This window comes from Benincasa hispida, chromosome 7 (assembly GCF_027475165.1).
Source record: "Benincasa hispida cultivar pf3 chromosome 7, pf3_genome.v1.1, whole genome shotgun sequence".
Lineage (NCBI taxonomy): Eukaryota > Viridiplantae > Streptophyta > Magnoliopsida > Cucurbitales > Cucurbitaceae > Benincasa > Benincasa hispida.
The window spans coordinates 29,007,048-29,023,509 of record NC_143484.1 but is presented as its reverse complement, the minus strand read 5'-3'; the positions used below and the strand labels follow the sequence as shown (position 1 = coordinate 29,023,509).

At 37.8% G+C, this 16,462-nt stretch overlaps 1 non-coding gene across 1 annotated transcript; it reads right to left on the bottom strand.

The window, feature by feature from the left end:
- Positions 1-2,568: 2,568 nt before the first annotated feature.
- LOC120082269 (small nucleolar RNA R71) lies at positions 2,569-2,675 on the bottom strand. Its single transcript, XR_005483105.1, has one exon. It is a non-coding gene; the product is annotated as a small nucleolar RNA R71 (small nucleolar RNA).
- Positions 2,676-16,462: the final 13,787 nt, after the last annotated feature.

Genomic DNA, 16,462 nt, shown 5'->3' with positions numbered 1-16,462 from the left:
GTATTGGTCTATATCTGTGAACATATAAATATATATGTAGTGAGAAGAGTGCAGTTGTGGGTCTTTAGTGGAGTATACCCACAGTTAATTAATATTGATTAATTTGATTAATGAGTTTAGCCAATTAATCTCATATTGTTGGAGCTTCTGATCTGCAGGTCTATTAGGTCCTATCGTTAGCTCACTATAAGATACTTGAGAGGGATAATTTGAATTGTTCAAATTAATTTGAGGAAACTATATAATAATGTCATTAATATATAATTGATTATGGATATGATTGATAATGGGCAGAAATGCACGTTATTACAGCGCAAATTCATAAAACAATGCAGGATTGCAATGATAAAAATATACAATATTGTGTCTAAAAGCATTAAGTTCACAATATTGTGGTTGCATGCGTCCATCGCATTAAAATAGCTAACTTATGTATTTTTGAGCAAAAAATGCGTTGATGCAAGGCGAAAATGCGATCCACAGAAATTAACGTCCGAACGAATTAAGAGATTGTGTTGATGCAAGGCTATGCGATCAAATTGTGCTCACAAATATCTGCTCAAGAAGGTTGCCGACGTATCATGGTGGGCGCATCTGGGTGAAAAACGTAATAAATCACGATGAGACAGAAAGTTGATGATGGTCAATTCTGAATTAAGTTGACAAGCCGTTAACAAACTACTGTAGCAAATACACTCAACTTTTCGGTGACAAATATTCGACGCATCAGACAGAGAATTAATGCCATCCCATCAGTGCAATCATAAGAGAGAAGAAGTCTTTCACCCCAAAGCTCTATAAATACCAGAGGCCACCTTCAGTTCTAGGAGTTCGTCTAGTTAGATAATTTTTCCTTTAGATAGAAGTAGCCCTATTCATAGTTTTGTTTTGCTTAGAAGGCGGAAACAAGTGAAAGGAGATTATACCGAGAGATCGTTCCGGTGAACTTAGAAGAGTGCTGGAAGCGTTGAAACCAGAGAGAGGGCCGACTCTTGCGGAAGGAAGAACTTCTTTTGAGCAGAATAGAGATAACAATATAAAAGCATTGGGAAGCAAGGAATTGATACCATGCTCTCTACCCTTATTTCTATTATCATTTTGTACTCTGAACTTATTTATAGAAATGGAAATTACATCTTTATATCTGTTCACTCTCTAAACATTACGTATGAGTAGCTAAAATTTTCGAATGGGTTGAGAAACACTTAGCATAACTGGGGATCTTTATTCTATACGATTATCTTGTATTATGTATGCGTCATTTGTCCATTAGAGATACTCGGGAGGGTAGTCTAAGGATAGAATCTAGGCTTGGAAAAGTCAAGTTAGAATCTAGGCTCGGGAGAGCTAGATTAGAAACGCATAATCAAGAGATAGGAGCTTAGGAATAAGCGTTGTTTGCTATTAACGCATCGCATGCATCCTAGAGATAGGTTATGATTGTATGCGGTTATCTTGTCCTTGTGTGCATCTTGCATCATCGCATAAGCAAGAAGTAGAGACTTAGGAATAAGCTCTATAGACATTATCGCATTCATCACATGCATCCTAAAATTAGGAGCCACCGCGTTTGCATTGAAAAATGATTTGCTGTCACATGAGTGTAGCATGATCGCATAGTTTGATCGCGTTCTCGGGAAATGCTAGCTAAAGACCTTCTCAACCTATTCCGCTGTATACTCAGTGCATCTGTCGTATAATCATTCTTTTCTTAAATTCGCTGCATACCTTTTTATATTGTAAACAGTAAACCAACCAACTCTTTGATTTACTTGTTACCGCAAAGTGATCCCAAAATTATGCATATTTGTTCCTTAGTCCTTGAGTTCGATCCTGGGCTTACCAGGAAACTCAGTAGGATTTATACTTGGGTCTTGCTTAGAAAACTCATTTGCACAACGCATTTTCCACCAACGCAATCCTTCCATTATTTCATCGCATAAAATAATGTATCAAGTTTTTGGCGTCGTTTCTAGGGACTTTGGCAATATAATGTGCTAACGATAATTTTTCTGATTTCTTTGCAGCTTTCAATCTCTGGCAAATTACGACCCAGAGATTTAAAGAACGTTCCGACGAAGATTGAGAGAGGTCGCCAACAACAACAACAAGAGAAAGATAACATGGCAGAATAACTTGGAAATGGAGCACCAAATGAAAATGATGTCATGGCAAATCCCATCCTATTGGAAAACGACTGCAATAGGCCCATTTGGGACTATGCATCGCCCAACCTCTATGATTTCTCCCCAGTAATCATGAGGCCCGCTCTTGATGTATCAGATTCAAAATGAAGTCGGTGATGTTGTAGATGATCCAAACTGCCAGACAGTTTGGTGGAAGGTATGATGAGGACCCGCACCCCCACCTCCGGAGTTTCAAAGAGATTTGCAACACTTTTGTGTTCCCGAATATCTCCACTGAGGAGGTTCGACTAACATTGTTCCCATTTTCCTTATGTGATCAAGCAAGAAAATGGGCTTATTCTCTCGAACCGGGAGAGATAACTTCGTGGGAACAAGTCGTGGAAAAGTTCATGAAGAAATGCTTCCCTCCAATGAGAACGCAAGAAGGAAGAAGTTAATTACGAATTTTGAATAGGATATTGATGAATCGCTCAGCGATGCTTGGGCGAGGTTTAAGAGGTTGGTAAGAGATTGCCCGCATAACGGCTTACCAGACTGCTTGCAGATGGAGATTTTTTTTTATCATGGATTAAACCCTGCTTCGCAGACCGCTACCAATGCGACAGCCATTGAAGGTCTACTAGATAAAACTTATGATGAGGCCAAGAACATCCTTGATCGCATTTCTAAAAACCATGAAGATTGGAGAGAAGACGATCAAAGACTGAAAAGCAAGGATAGTGATGTGAATAATGGTGCCATCACATCCCTTCAGAGTCAAATGACTGTGATGATGAACTTGATACAGGGAATTGCAATCAACAACCCAACAACGTAAAGTGGGCAAGTGAACGCAATCAACCAGACGACCGCAAGGTGTGCTACTTGCGGTGAAGTACACGTAATGGAAGAATGCCCACAAAACCCACAGTCAATTTATGTTGTGAAGTATAATTCGTTTTCTAACACGTACAACCCTGGGTGGAGAAACCACCCCAATTTCACGTGAAAAAATCATCAGCAAAATTTCCAATCAGTGGTGCAGAAAGAAGGGCCACTCGGATTTTTCCAGCGAATCAACGGTCAAACGAGTAATCAAGCCAGCAGTTTGCAGGTGCAATCTTTCTCTTTGGAAAGTTTGTTGAAGCAATAAATTGAAAAGAACGAAACTGTGCTTCAAAACCAAGCGACGTCCATTTGTAATCTGGAAATTCAGATAGTCCAGATTGCGGGCGAACTCAAGAACAGACCATAAGGGGCCCTGCCAAGTTCAACCGAACTCTCATGCAACCCAGGGGGTATGGATAAAGAGCAATGTCAAGTCGTGACGTTGTGAAATGGAAAGACTGTGGCAGGGGAGAAGAAGGAGCCTAGCCGGACTGCTCCAATTACGCTGGAACCAGAGATTGCGGTGACTCGAAAAGAAACAGAAGAAAAAAAAGTGATGGACCCAGAGATTGTGTCCACCTCAGAGCTAAAAGAATAGAGGACCGTAAGAATACAACTGCCACCTTTCCCATAGAGACTCAGAAAGAAGAAAGATGATGAGGTATAGTACGAATGCTTCATGAATATGTTAAAACAGTTGCATATTAATATTCTGTTCACTGAAGCAATTGAGGAGATGCCCACATATGCTAAGTTTCTAAAGGATATAGTGACAAAGAAGAGAGGCACTGGTAAGTTCACCACGATGGCTTTGACGTAGAGTTCAAAATATATAATCTCACAGAAAATGCGCGACCTTAGAAGTTTCACTATACCTTGCTCCATTGGAGGATTATACATCGAGCAAGCACTATGCAATCTTGGGGCTAGCATTAACTTGATGCCCCTGTCAATTTTCAAGCAGCTGAATGTGGGGCAACTTGCGCCCATGACGGTTACTCTCCAATTGGCAGATAGATCTTTTGTGCATCCAGAGGGGAAGGTAAAGAACGTACTGGTTACAATTGAAAAATTTATATTACCAGTAGACTTCATCATCCTGGACTACGAAGCCGACAAGGATGTGCCCATCATCCTGGGGCGACCATTTTTATCAACCAGTCGTGTCCAGATTGATGTTCATAAAGAAGAGATCACCTTGAGCGTGAATGGACAGAAGCACAGGTTTGACAGTATCCGAGCCATGAAATATCTTGACGAAGAAGACTTTAATGAATCCGACGATGAACAGAATTTGAATGAAAAAGAGAAGCCTGAAGATGAAAACGAAGATGAGGATGCGATCGCATCCATTGTAGCATGCAATGTGATCATGGAAAAAACAAAGAACGAAGATGAGGTGATCGCATCCTGAGAAGTTAATCTGATAGTGAATGAAGAAAGAAAAACAACAAAATCGTCCTTAGAACAACCACCAACAACAGAGCTGAAGACCCTTCCTAACCACCTGAAGTATGCGTTTCTGGGGCAAAATGAAAAGCTACTGGCAATCATTTCCTCTGCACTTAATGAAGACCAAGAAAATGCGCTGTTGAGCATTCTGAGAAAGTATGTAAAAGCAATTGGCTGGATGCTCGCAGACATTAGAGGAATCAGCCCCGCATACTGTATGCATAGAATTCGTCTCGAAAGGAATCACAAAGGATCAATTGAACATCAGCGCAGACTCAACCTGCGATGAAAGAGCTTGTAAAGAAGGAGATAATCAAGTGGTTAGATGCGAACATCATCTATCCGTTATCAGACAACACGTGGATCAGTCCCATGCAATGCGTGCGAAAAAAAGGAGGGATGACGGTAGTCCCTAACGCAAATAACAAACTGATACTACAAAGGACCGTCATCGGATGGCGGATTTGTATGGACTACCGCAAACTAATTGCGATAACAACGAAGGAATATTTCCCTTTACCTTTTATTGACCAAATGCTGGATCGTCTAGCTGGAAATGACTTCTATTGCTTCTTGGATGGGTATGCCGGTTATAACCAGATCATGATCGCTCCCGAAGATCAAGAAAAAACCATATTCACCTACCCGTATGGAAAATTTGCGTTTCGACGCATGCTGTTCGGACTCTGCAATGCGTCAAGAACTTTCCAAAGGTGTACGATGGCCATCTTTTCGGAATATCTCAAAGAATCTATGGAAATATTCATGGACGACTTCTCTGTGTTTGGTATACATACGAAGTCTGTCTTGACAACTTGGAGAAGATATTGAAAAGATGTGAGGAAACGGACCTCGTGCTTAATTGGGAAAAATGCCATTTCATGGTAAAGAAAGGCATTGTGCTTGGGCACAAGGTCTCTAGGAACGGGCTGGAGGTGGACAAGGCAAAAATTGAAGCGATTGAAAAGCTCCCACCTCCAACGAGTGTAAAGGCTATCAGGAGCTTCTTGGGACATGCTGAATTTTATAGGCGTTTTATCAAAGACTTCTCAAAGATTGCAAGACCACTGAGTGCTTTGATGGAGGCAGATAGAAAGTTTGACTTTGATGACAAATGCCTTAACGCATTCATGATTTTGAAGAACGCATTAGCGACTACGCCTGTGTTGATCTCACCAGATTGGACACTGCCCTTTGAATTAATGTGCGATGCGAGCGGTATGCAATGGGAGCAGTGCTGATGCAGAAGAGAAAAACAATGCTACATCCCATCGAATATGCGAGTAAGACTTTGAATCCTGCTCAAACTAATACACCACCACAGAAAAAGAATTGCTCGTGGTAATATTTGCGTTGGAGAAATTCAGAGCATATTTGCTGGGAACAAAAGTACTTATCCACACTGACCACTCGGCGGTAAAATATTTGATGAAAAAGAAGGATGTGAAGCCGAGGTTGATTAGATGAGTTCTCCTCCTCTAGGAATTCGATATGGAAATAATTGATTGCAAGGGGACGGAAAACCAAGTTGCGGATCATTTATCCAGATTAGAAAATCCAGAAGTTGACCGCAATCAGTCAGAGGTGAGCGCAACGTTCCCAGATGAGTAGCTATTTCAGATTGAAGAATTGCCATGGTACGCAGACGTGGTAAATTATTTGGTTTGCGACTAATTTCTCTAAAATTATACCGACCACCAAAAGAGGCGGCTTAGGCATGAATGCAGATCATATTTTTGGGATGAGCCAAATCTGTATAAGAGGGAGTCAGACCAGATTCTGCGACTATGTGTACTGGATGCTGCTTACCAACGCATATTATCACAATATCATGATTCACCATATGGCGGGCACTTTGGAGGTCAGCTCACAATAGCAAAAGTATTACAAAGTGGGTATTATTGGCCAACACTATTTAAGGATGCAAGAGACTACGCGATGAAGTGTGACCGGTGCCAATGTACGGGTAATATTTCATGGAAACATGTGATGCCCATGAACATCATTTTAGAACTGGAATTGTTCGACGTCTGGGGCATTGATTTCATTGGACCATTCCCACCATCGAATGGTCAAAAGTATATTCTGTTAGCCGTCGACTATGTTTCTAAGTGAGTAGAAGCGGTAGCATGCGCCGCAAGCGATGCGGTGGTAGTCTCCAAATTCCAGATAAAAATATTTTCACTCGTTTTGGCATTCCACGTGCCATTATAAGTGATGAAAGTTCCCACTTTGTCAATTACATAGTCAACAACTTGTTGCTCAAATATAATATCCTCCACAAAGTGGCCACCACATACCATCCACAGACGAATGGTCAGGCTGAAGTGTCCAACTGGGAAATTAAACTGATATTAGAGAAGGTGGTAAAGCCTTCGCGAAAAGACTAGGCAACAAAGCTGGACGATGCGTTGTGGGCATACAGAACGGCTTATAAGACATTTATAGGCATGTTTCCATATGCATTGGTGTTTAGTAAAGCATGTCATTTACCACTGGAGCTGGAGCACAAAGTGTTGTGGGCGGTGAAGAAGCTTAACTTCGACTTAAAAGCAGTAGAGGAAGCAAGAAACCTCCAATTGGTCGAGCTTGATGAGTGGAGAACGCAAGCTTATGAAAATGCCAAAATTTACAAAGAACGAGCAAAACGTTGGCATGACAACTGGCTATGTAGGAAAAATCTCCACGTCGGATAAAAGGTCTTACTTTTCAATTCGCGGCTACGGCTCTTTCCCGAAAAATTAAAGTCGTGCTGGTCCGGACCCTTTGTAATTAAAGAAATATTCCCGCATGGTGTAGTTGAACTGATTAATGAGGAAGGGACCCGTACATTCAAGGTTAATGGGCAAAGAGTAAAGGCATATTGTGGGGGTGATTTTCATCGAGAAAAGACCTTTGTAGACCTGAGAAATCCGGAATGAAGGAAAATCGAGTGGCCCCTATGCTGACATGCGATAGAAAATCATCTGGGGCGCAAGTCTTTTGGAATATCCGTTTCTTACTTATGATTCATGAAATCTCACTACTCTGATGCTATTTCAATTATCGTTTATCTGTCTTCATCTTGTTCAAAAAAAAAAAAAAAAAAGAGAGAGAGAGAGAGAAATTTTTTGTTAACTTCGTTTTTTATTATTATTTGACCCTCTCAATGTTTTTCTTTGAAAACGATCGAGGTAAACGATTGCGAAGGCACTACATGAAGACACAACTACTTTATTTCGTCACCGCGATCGAAGAAAATAGTTTGCTGCAAAGGAGGATGCGTCCACAAATAATGTGGGCGACAACGCAAATTTGGGGGTTATATCTTTTCTTGACTTTATTCCAAATTTTGCACTACGCATCATATTTTAATTTTGAAAATTTTATCACCGCATCCTCTTTGGTTGGCGCAATCATTTAACATCGATTAATTTAGTAAGTCACCACATTATTTCTCTTTCCAATTATGATTTCAATGATGAAACGCATGTTTCTTTTTTTTTTTCGTATACACTAGAGTCAACTTAATTTTAGGACAATCACCTCATGAAATATTTCTAAAAGTTAGTGGTCTACTAGCTTTCTTTCAAACTGACCCTTTAAGAAACTTCTTAAGAGTATCGCATGACTTCTTTCAATATTTTAGCAATGAGGACATTGCCGCATTTTAAATTTGGGGGTGCGGTATTCATTTTTCGATCTTTCTATTTTTAGCCTTATAAAAAAAAATTTCATAACGTTGCGATCAGATCCTACTCATAGTTGGATGTCTGCATGACACACGTGGGGACAAGCCAAAACGAAGGTAGGAATCGTGATCAACGCATAAATAAATGATCGCAACTTCGCTGCCAAATAGGGATGAGTTTAGACTGAGAAAGAGCTCCTTGCTCGTAGTTGGATGTCTGCATGACACACGTGGGTGAAAGCTAAAACAAAGGCTAGGCACTTGGATCAATGCAGGGTCATATATATATATATATATATAATTATTATATGTCTAAAATACGCAAGGATAAAAGTCATTTGAAAACAACCTAGTGATTTTTTTTTTGAAATAAATCATGCAATGCCCTGGAATCTAGTAAAGTCTTTTTGAAGGTTAAACTTGCGGTCCCTAAATTTTAGAAATATTTTAAGAAGAGACCTGGATAAAAATTAAGGAAATTTTGGTGTATAGGATTTGAATAAAGCATCCTTGAGAAATCTAGGAAAGAGAAGGTAGTCGACTTTCTAAAGAAAATCTTTAGCTTATGCTTGAGGACAAGCATTGTTTAAATTTGGGGGTGTGATAATGGGAAGAAATGCACGTTATTACAACGCAAATTCATAAAACAATGTAGGATTGTGATGATAAAAATATACAATATTGCGTCTAAAAGTATTAAGTTCACAATATTGCGGTCGCATGCGTCCATCGCATTAAAATAGCTAACTTGTGTATTTTTGTGCAGAAAATGCGTTGACGCAAGGCGTTAATGCGATCCACAGAAATTAACGTCCGAGTGCAGACACAAGGCTATACGATCAAATTGCGCTAGCAAATATCTGCTCAAGAAGGTTGCCGACGCATCATGATGGGCGTATCTAGGTGAAAAGCATAATAAATCACGATGGGACAAAAAGTTGATGATGGTCGATTCCAAATTAAGTTGACAAACCGTTAACGAACTACTGTAGCAAGTACACTTAACGTTTCGGTGACAAATATTCCGTGCATCAGATAAAGAATTAATACCATCCCATCAGTGCAATCATAAGAGTGAAGAAGCCTTTCACCCCGAAGGTCTATAAATACCAGAGGCCACCTTCAGTTCGAGGAGTTCGTTCAGTTAGATAATTTTTCATTTAGATAGAAGTAGCCCTGTTCATAGTTTTCTTTTGCTTAGAAGGCAGAAGCGAGTGAAGGGAGATTATACCGAGAGATCGTTTCGGTGAACTTGGAAGAGTGCCGGAAGCATTGAAACGAGAGAGAAGGCCGACTCTTACGGAAGCAAGAACATCTTTTGAGCAGAATAGAGATAACAGTGTAAAAGCCTTGGGAAGCAAGGAATTGCTACCACGCTCTCTACCCTTACTTTCATTGTCATTTTGTACTCTGAACTTATTTATAGAAATGGAAATTACATCTTTATATCTATTCACTCTCTGTACATTACGCATGAGTAGCTAAATTTGTTGAATGGGTTGAGAAGCACTTAGCTAGCATAACTGAGGATTTTCATTCTGTGCGATTATCTTATATTATGTATGCGTCATTCGTCCATTAGAGATACTCGGGAGGGTAGTCTAAGGATAGAATCTAGGCTTAGAAAAGTCAGGTTAGAATCTAGGCTTGGGAGAGCTAGATTAGAAACGCATAATCAAGAGATAGGAGCTTAGGAATAAGCTCTGTTTGCTATTAACACATCGCATGCATCCTAGAGATAGGTTATGATTGTATGCGGTCACTTTGTCCTTGTGTGCATCTTGCATCATCGCATAGGCAAGAAGTAGAGACTTAGGAATAAGCTCTATAGACATTATCGCATTCATCGCATGCGTCCTAAAATTAGGAGCTACCGCATTTGCATTGAAAAATGATTTGCTGTCTCATGAGTGTAGCATGATCGCACTTTCGGGAAACACTAGCTAAAGACCTTCTCAACCCGTTCCGCTACATACTCAGAGCATCTGTCGTATAATCATTCTTTTCTAAAATCTGCCGCATACCTTTTTATTCTGTAAACAACAAACCAACCAACTCTTTGATTTACTTGTTACCGCAAAGTGATCCCAAAATTATGCATATTTGTTCCTTAGTCCTTGAGTTCGACCCTGGGCTTACTAGGAAACTCAATAGGATTTATACTTGGGTCTTGCTGAGAAAACTCGTTTGCATAATGCATTTTCCACCAACACAATCCTTCCATTATTTCATCGCATAAAATAACGCATCAATGATCTATAATTAAATTGGAAAGTAATATTTGAATAAGATTCAAATAAATTAATTAAAGTAAATTAGATTCACAAAGAATCAATTAATAGAGAGGTTTTGCACATATACATGTGATGTATATGATAATTAAATATATCCATAATATGGATTTAATGTATAAATAGTTATTTTATTATTGTGCAAATTAAAATTAAATAAGTGTTATTTAATTGGGCTGATTAATTAAATAAGTTTTATTTATAGAAAAGGAAAATATTAGAAAAACGGCTTGGCCCTTCTCTATATAGAGACCTCCTTATGGTCCTTTGGGAACACATTGAAACACACAACACAATACACAATACTATAGTGTTATTGTGCAGAATTTTTTCCCTAAGCCATAAAGAAAATTCTCTGTATTCTCCAAAAACCTTTTCTCCTCTCCCTCTCCAAATAGTTGGATACCACCTATCCCTCTATTGGAATCCCAGAGAATAACGAGGTTATACTCGTGGTAGTGTTCGAGATTGTTCAAGAAATTGTTTGTGATCAAGATCATTGGAGATCCGTTTGCTGGAACTAGGAGAGGATTTTTCGTGGCACTTGGGAATCTACAAAGGTAAGAATCGTTCTAATACTTTCCCTAATGATTGCTAATTTACGTGTTTATATATTCTATTTTTTATAATGAATTTGTTTAATGTAAAATTGATTTGCGGGATGCAAGGTATTTTAATATAACGCTTCTGCTGCAGGATTCGATCCCCCCAACAACATGGTCTCTCATTGGATGCATGGTCCCTCCTTGGGCGCATGGTCCTTCCTGTTTTCCTTCATTTTCCAACATTTATAGCATCAATTCTAGCTCGAATTAGACAAAAATTCCTTCATAAAACTTGTTAGAAATTGTTTCAAGAAGCTTACCTCCAAATTTGAGCCTCTAATTTTTCTTCTAAAGCTCAAAATCTCTAAATACCTCAGCCTGCTCCGGATGCTTCAAATTTTGACCTTCATTGAGTTTCTTTCACTTTGGGCATCCTTCTAGCCAGATCTTCTTATGGAATCGTAGTTATATTCTACACTCAAAGAGATTCAACTTACTTGAAGATCTCGTTTTTAGCACAAGCCAAATGCTCTCACCGCTGGTTTCTTTCAACTCTTAGTCAGCTGCTAGTTTCTTCATTACCTAAATCCCATGTTCAACTTTCAGAACATATAACTCAAAATATATCCATTAAAATCCAAAACTTTCTTCTTTGAACCTGTTACATATTATTTTAATTAATTACCTCAAAATTTGAGCTCTTAATTCTTCTTGAAATGTTAGAATTCATCAAACATCTTGGACTGCCTCATTGAACTTAGAATCTGCACTACCTTGAATCTTCTTTGATTTTCAGCATCAATTCATTAAAGTTTTCTTTCAGTAGCCCCACATTTTCTTCCTCACTCATCCAAATTTCAAATGGCTTTAAGATCACCTCTTTTATCCTAATAAAAGGGCCAAACTAATCCTCTTTTCATATATCATATTTATGGGGAATTCTGCATGGATTCCAGCTTCCTCAATCTTTCCAAGTAACCTCTCTAGCTGGAATTTTCCTCAAATTTGGCTAACTCTCATGAAGCGACCTCATGCTTAAGCCATGTTATATGTTTTTCATTACCCAACACTTCCCTTTCAATGCATAGGAGCTTGCTTCAACGCATGGATGTTCCTTTACTCCCAACGTATCACTAAGTTTCAAGGTTCTCAATGCATGTCATGTCTCCAAGCCCATCTAACCTCTATGGCAAGCCAGCCAACACATGGTTTGCTTCTCATCAAGCAAAATCTTTCAAAGTGAGGTTCTTTTACCTTATGACAGAGTTTATCTCCTTTCCTTTCAATGCATGGTTGTCTTCAACGCATGGTTGTTGCGTAATTCTCAATGCATTAGGCTTGTTTGAGGTGTTTTGCATGTTTTACTTGGCCCTACTCCTTAGGTATCCTTTACTCAACACATGGTACATAAATTTTACCCTTTCTAAGGTCTCTTTGGACACATGGTAGCCCTTTCCATGCGTTCAACTTCCCATCTTTTCCTCATTCCTTAGTTTTTAAACTCTTCCTTCGAGCATGATTCCTCTACTTGAGTTCAAAGCATAGTTATTGTGTTTCTCATTGTGCTATGCATCCAAGTAGGCTATTTTTCCTAGGATATGCGTCCATTTGGCCTTCCTTAGGTGTAACTTCATCCTAAATGGTTGTCTCATGCTTGCCTATGCTCCAAAGATAGCCTTCTTTACGCTCGAACTCCTTGAACCCCACCTATGCATTGAACATCCTCTTGACCATGCCTTCAATGTATGGTTAGCTTTTCCTTACCTTTACTTAGCTTGGCTAACCATCTCTTGTATTTTTCTTGTTTATTACTACACATGACCTACTAAACAAGCTGAAGGTGGGATGCACTCTCCTCCCATTGGACTACCTCCAACGTATGGCTGCCCCCTCTTGGCAACACTTAGCAATTTATTTCCATGCTAAGTATCTTTATGTACATCCACCTCCTAGAACATACCTATCCTTGACTTAGTCAACTCGAGCCTTCCTCCTCAAACTTTCCCAAGGCCAACACAAGCCTTGCTTCCAAGCACCTTGACCAACCTTCACAAGTCATTTCACCTTGGAGAATCCTTAGAGAGAAGTTTCGGGGGTTACAACCTACCTTTTTAATGGGTTGGAAATCATTTTCAAATTTTAAACCCCATTAGTCGATTCATCTTTCCAAAAGCACAAGCTCCTTTTATATCAATAACTTCCAACCTTGAACGGTGTAAGCAACGATAGTACCCGATGATAGCCATCAAAATAAGCGGCGATAGTGATGTTTTGGAGACCATTGGCGAATGTTGATGAAAAGTGGCAACCTTATAGAGACTGGTTGTAATAAGCGGCGTCAATCGACGAAATTTAAGAGGAATAGTGAGAGGGATAGCGTATAACTTACACATAATGGTTGGCGGTTGTGGTGTGCAGTGGTTGGTGGCAAGCGGTAGTCGTTGGCAAGCAGCAATTGATGGCAGTTGGTTGAAGGTTGGAGTTGATGGGTCTCACATGAAGAAGGTGAACATGCGTGAAAGAGTAGATGAGGAGAAGGGATACGACTGTGTTAGGTTAAAATAACTTAGTTTTTTTATTTTTTTTATTTTTTTAATTTATTTTTTTAATTTTTAATTTTTAATTTTTTTTAACTCATAAACATAGAAACATATATACATATGTTTATATATTCACTCTTAACCTAAATTTGTCTTTGACCTAGTCAAAGTCAAAATTTTTTTCTTCTTCTTGAATTCAAATCTTTTCTAACAATTTTCTCTAACCAAATCAAACAAATCAATTATCTTCTCTAAATTAATTAAATCTTTGCTTCAGAGTCCAAAATTAAAGAGAAATAAAGTCATGATTTATGATAATTAAATCTTATCAACAACTATAATTGACCCAACATATTTCAAAATATTTGTCCAAGGTGAAATCCCAAAATTTAAACTTCAATTTATGAAAATTAATCACATCTGAAAATGTGGGCATTACATTTGCATAGAAAGAGAGTGTATTCTCGCAAAAGATTCAAAAGAAAATAGGGAGTCCAAATTGTGAATCGAAAAATTAATTATAGTAAAATTAAATATGTTGAGGAATATGTATATAAAAAGAGAAGATAAATATATAAAAAAAGTTAGATTCGGAAAGTAATATAAATGAGTTTTGGAATTGAAATCAACATTTGGAGATTAAAGATTCTTTCGATATAAATTTAGAGAATTTTCAAATTAATAATTGAGATTTATGCCAATATATTTGCATGGAAGGAAGTAGTTAATTCATATTAAATATATGAATGGAAATCGATAGAGCCCATATTGTTAATTTCATGAATTAATAATTATATGCAATTAATGAAGTTGTTGAATTAATTACGTTGCAATTAAAGGAGATGTTAAGGGCATTCACAATGAAATTAAATATATCTTTATCCTCCACGGTAGAATTGTTGTAGCCAACTATTGAGTTTTATGCCCTAAACTCGTGATTTGTAAATAAATAAACAATTTATTGATTATTAATAAAATAATTTGTTGTTTTATTTTGTATCTTAAATTTCTTTAACTCTATCAAATAAAGCAAAATCCAAGGTTATATTCATGAGGCTTGAATAGTATATAATTGACATATAGTGGATTATGTTCAAGTAATAACCTAAAGGATCTATCGTATGTGGATAAGGTTGGGTACCTTATATTAGTATCACTATGGATACGACTCATTTTGTAATTGTTAAAAATGATGTAATCCAAATCGTTCACGTGGAGACATGTAAGTGAGGTATCCTATATAAAGAGTTTGTATAAGACTAGATCGTGAAATAATTAATCTTTTTTTCTAACTCTGTTAATTGAAGAGATTAATATTTTCTATGATAATCATATGTAACTCAATCTTAATCCTGAGTGAGTTATAAACTGTCTATGAGAGCTTGTCTTTTGATTTACATGGGTGAGAGTGACTCGAGCCGCCAACTCAATATGCCTCCATTTTGGGGACTTGGCTGAATAGAGAGTTGGGAATGTAATTTCACAATATGAAATTTACTCCTTCTCATATAGGTTAAGTAGATGAGTAGTTCTTCTAAGTCCGCCCTTGCTAATGGCTAGTTATTTAAAAGAAAAAGAAGAAAAACCTCCACCGTTGATTTTTTTATTTCCAAAATTTAATGACCCAAATTAAATGTTATTTTCACCAACTTCCATCTCTTTTTAAACTACTCATCTTCTAAAAAATGAAGACAACACTTTTCATAATTTTTAGTCCTCTCCAAAAATACAAAGCTTCCATTGTTGCTCTCTCTAAGCTTCAATTTTATTCTTTTCATCTTATTCTTGAGAGAGATTTATATATTGTGAGGATTGATTTGTTGAGTGCTTCAAACTTGTAAATACACCATATTGAGAGAGTTGTATGTGTGATATTTAATATTTTCATACTTTTGTAAGGATTGCTCTTGATCTCGGAAAAAAAGTTGTTGTAATGGTTTGATCCTCAATCGTGAAAATGATCTGGTTTGTTCTTGCTCCCGAAAAAAGAACTTGTAGCGATTCGACTTTAAGTCGTGGAAAGAGTCAAAGACTTCTAGTGAAATACTCAAGAGGAGCTTGGGAAGTGGATGTAGGCCGGTATTGGGAATGTCCTAGAACTCACAGTTCGTATGAAACATTCTATTTATCAATAATAATAAATTGTTGATTTTGCTTTTTATTATGAAAATCCAATAAACATATCCTAGTAACTTTATGTAGTGACATAAACAGGATCAAGTTGACAGTATATAACCTAAATTTCTTAAAGTATATGGATGAAATTGGGTATCTCATCCTAGTAACACTATTGGATGCGACCCACTTTGTAGTTGTTACAAAAAGTTGTAAAGTACTATAAACGATGTGATCCATAGATCGTTCAGGTTGAGACATGTGAGTGGGGGTATCCTATGCAATGAGTTTGCATATAGACTGAACCACGAAAATAATCACTTTTCTTTATAACAACAATTTACTGTTAAAATTGACTATTTCATTTATTACATAACCTAGGTTAACTTGATCTTAATCCTGAGCTAGCTATGAACTTCTGTTTGTTCAGGATTATCCTTTGATCTGCAAACGGTGAGAGTAGTCCAACAACACTACTTAATAAGCCTCTTATTTTAGGGATAAGACCGGATGAATAGCAGGGGACATAGCCTTGCAAGATGAAATTCACTCCTACCCAATTTAAGGTTAGCAGATAGGTCGTTCTCTTAAGTACTGATTCCAGGTCTTGAACAATCGAGGCCCCTCCTTCTCATGATAGAGAAAAGACTTGATTCATAGGGATTATGAATCAAAATTATTCATTAGAGGGTCAGTGGGAACTTAAGAAACAAGATGTATTCACAGGGGTAAAATGATTATATTGACCCAGCTGTGATTACGAACAACCTGTGAGGGATCGATTTACTGATTATGGTTATATAAAGTGGACATAATATATCTACAGTGAGGGAAG